The following is a 3,632-nucleotide window of genomic DNA, read 5'->3' as shown; positions in this document are numbered from 1 at the left end:
CTGTCATAAGATGGGTCATTACAAAAATCATTTTCTCGAGAATCCAAGGAATAAGAAGAGAGATAGGTAACAAGCAAATATTACTAATGAAGCTCCACCTATGAAGAATAGACTGAAGATTCAAAAGTCAGAAACTTATATTACTAAGTCCTCTCTTACACATCCTTCTTAGTTTTCTATTGTTTTCCTTTATGTTTTGATTTCTAGAGCGTGTAGGTTTAACATGTCATGTTAGAACATTTTGATAAGATGTAGGTGTCCCTAAAAAATATTGAATTAAGAGGGAGCCTCCACCATTTTACCAAAACATAAGTATTTTGTTATTTATTTCATCTTTTCATGTTTGGTTTCCTCACATCAATATTTGTTTATATTGTATGCTAATAACTTTTTCTTTATATTTTCCTTGGTATGAAAGATTGCATAATACAAAAAAAAGACTTGAAGCATGGAAGAAGTTTTGTTGCAAAGGAAGCCCTTCAAGAATTGATAAGCCACAAGCTTTGTTAAAGAATAATTCAAGGCATGCCTTAAACTACAAGTTTTGTTACAAGGTCCTCTTCATAGAAAATGTATGGTCATTCTCTTTTGATTATTTTTTTCCATTACTCACATCGTTATGTCTAGGGTTTTGAATCTTAAAGATTCTTGTTAGGGTGATTAATGATTAGATTGAATCTATCCTCGTTATACTATCATTTGATCATTCTTATGAAACCATAACCTTTAGGGTTCACTGTAAAACCCTAGCCTCTTGATGAAGCGTATGCCAATGTTGATTATGAAACCATAGTCTTCTTAAGGGTTTATTGATAAAATCTATAACAATTGATGAAATCCTATTCTTTTGAAGTTTAGGGTTTTAATAACGTTATGATAAAAAAACCCTAGTCCTTTAGGGTTTGGTGGATTAGGGTTTGTGAACAAAACCCTTGCAATAGCTAAAGTAAGTTCCTAGGAATGAAACCTTAGGTGCATATTTGTCCATATGATCGAAACCCTAGCCTGGTGAAAATTGTTGTATATCTAACTTTGATGTATTGATGTTTGTATTGGTGAGAAATGCTAGTGCATTAAATCCCATGTATGTATATGCAGGTATGCTAACTTAATTGTTGATACTTATGTTTTAGTTTGTGAAATCTAGGGTTTTTAACAAAACATTAGTAGAGATTGATACTGTAGGACATGATGATGATTGTTTTCAATTATTGATATGATTTAGCTAAAATCTAGGGTTTGCAACAAAATCTAGTGGAGTTTGACATGTAATTCTAAAAGCATATTGTTGAAATCTTAGATGTATAGTAATGTGATTGGATTTTTATTTGATTGAATCTAAGGCTTTGTGTCTCAAAGATGGAGTCTAGGGTTTATGACAAAATCCTAGCAAGAAGTTAAAGTCTAGTATGTAAAAAGACGTGACCCTTGCTAAATATGAACCTAACTAGGTTTAAGTATTTAATGTCTAAAGCATGAATGATTTGATGCTTCCATTGTAATGACATGATTTTGATATAGTTAAATTCATGCTTCGATTTGTATTTGGTTGTACTTTCTATTGAAGTTCTGCAGGTACATGATCTTTGATATTGAAGATGTTCATAATGACAAGCATGATAAAGGAAGCTATAAGAATGATGATGATTAAGATGACCTCGATGACATGAGAAAGAATGAAGTATATCCGATGTTGTTGTTGTCCCCAAGTTGAGAGGGAGATTGGATAAAAGAAAAGGGTATATCTTCCTAGTTGAGAGGGAGGGCATAATATGACAGTCATAGTAAATACCTTGAAGAAAGAATGAAGCTAGAGAATGAATGAAATAAGTATAGTTGGATGTTTGTGCAACTATAAAAGACTTGAGAAATACTGAGGCTATATTTGTTGCTATTGAAGAACTGAAAGAAGAAAGAAATCTTTCTATAAGTTGTGTTCGGATGACTTGATGATGATATAAGTAGCATCATGATGATTGAGGACTCCGAAGGTTTGTATTTACTTTTATATATGTTTGAAGGTTTATTGCTAATTGAGGTTATGAATGTACAAGATCTCTTCGTAAAAAGGTTAAACGTTTGGAGCATTCTTAGAGTGGTGAATATATATCTAATTTAGTTAAGAAGGAAAGATGAAGCGTCTTATGGCAACAAGATGCTTGGGAGGACATTTGACTAACCTATGTGTTGATGTCTAAATCCCAAAGTAGGGAGAGTGGCGTTGGTCATGGAGCTTTGACCTTGGATACACACCTAGATCCCTGGGTTGGTGATAGAGCTTAAAATCCTGATGGTACCTAGAGTGGCTAAAGCCCGAGTTCGCCTTTTGTCCCACCCGATTAGAGTACGCTGGTAAGGTATCTAATTTGTAGCATTGTGTGTGCTAGAACTCTTCATAGTTCATATCATTTTGAGATCTTCCATGTACTTATATATATATATATATATATATATATATATATATATATATATATATATATATATATATATAATTATGAATACCTCCCCAGTTAAGAGGGAGTGTTGAAGAATGTAACTAGTGTCAATATTCATAATTGTATTTGAGTCATGATGTAATGTATTTGTCAAAAGAAAAAAGAAAATAATGTTATTAGTAAAGAAATTGACTTATTAAAGCATGAGTTTGATGTTTAGGTCAAGGGTTTATAGGTCAAAGCCTCCATTGTAGGCTTCTAGGGTTTATATCAAGTGTCCTAGTCCATGCCATGATGTAATAGACCCTTCTTGAGCTTTGTCAATCAAGAAACACATTTATTTTGATGTAAATTAGGTCTTCTAGGCCTCCTCCACCAAGTCGGCCTCAAACCAGACAAGTTGGCCTAATTAAGGGGCAAGATCTCCTATATAAAGGCAATACCTTGACCTCATTTGGAGCACTCACTCAACAAGTTTGATCTGAAATTTCCGGGACAAGAAAAAGAACGAAATTCAAGGAACAAAGAGGAAAGGGCTAGCGAAAAAGGAGGACTTTGTCAAGCACAAGAAGTTGAAATGTTATCTTTTTTTTCTCTCACACATGTGAAGTTGTTGAGCTGCTGAAAGGGCCGAATCTGCAATCCTAAAGCTAAGACGAAATTCTGATGTTGGGGTCAAAGTTCTAAAGCTAGGAAGTCAAAATTGAGTTGAAGCTACATTTGAGAAGTTGACACTTGGTGACTTTTGGAGAGATCATCTATTGGAAGGAAGGGTGACTTAGTGGAGGAGGAAGGTCTTTTGGTCTAGGGTCTTGGTCTATCTCAACTTGAATTTATTAGTGGAAGAGTTTGACAGGGTGTTCCCCTATAGAGGGGTTTTAGCCATGGATGAGTGCCGACATCTGGTGCCATTGATCTTCTTGTTTGTTTGTTTGTTATGATTTCTTTATGAAACAAAGATAAAAGAAAAACATAAGAAAGTTAAATAAAAACACAAAAATATCACAACTAATTATCAGCATAAGAAATTTTTTCCGCCTTCTCGATTTTATAACATAATCCATTAGTGAGGGTCTCCTAGACGAACTTAGAGATTTGCGTCATCAAAAACTTCAACAAATGCTGGGTATATCCATCAACTAGTAGACCAAACCCTAGAGCTAGGGTTTAATCACTGCATCATCAAGTTGCATCATC

Source organism: Pinus tabuliformis, chromosome 2_1 (assembly GCF_031772625.1).
Source record: "Pinus tabuliformis cultivar Carrire ecotype Pingquan chromosome 2_1, CPIR1, whole genome shotgun sequence".
Lineage (NCBI taxonomy): Eukaryota > Viridiplantae > Streptophyta > Pinopsida > Pinales > Pinaceae > Pinus > Pinus tabuliformis.
This window is presented reverse-complemented; position numbering follows the sequence as displayed.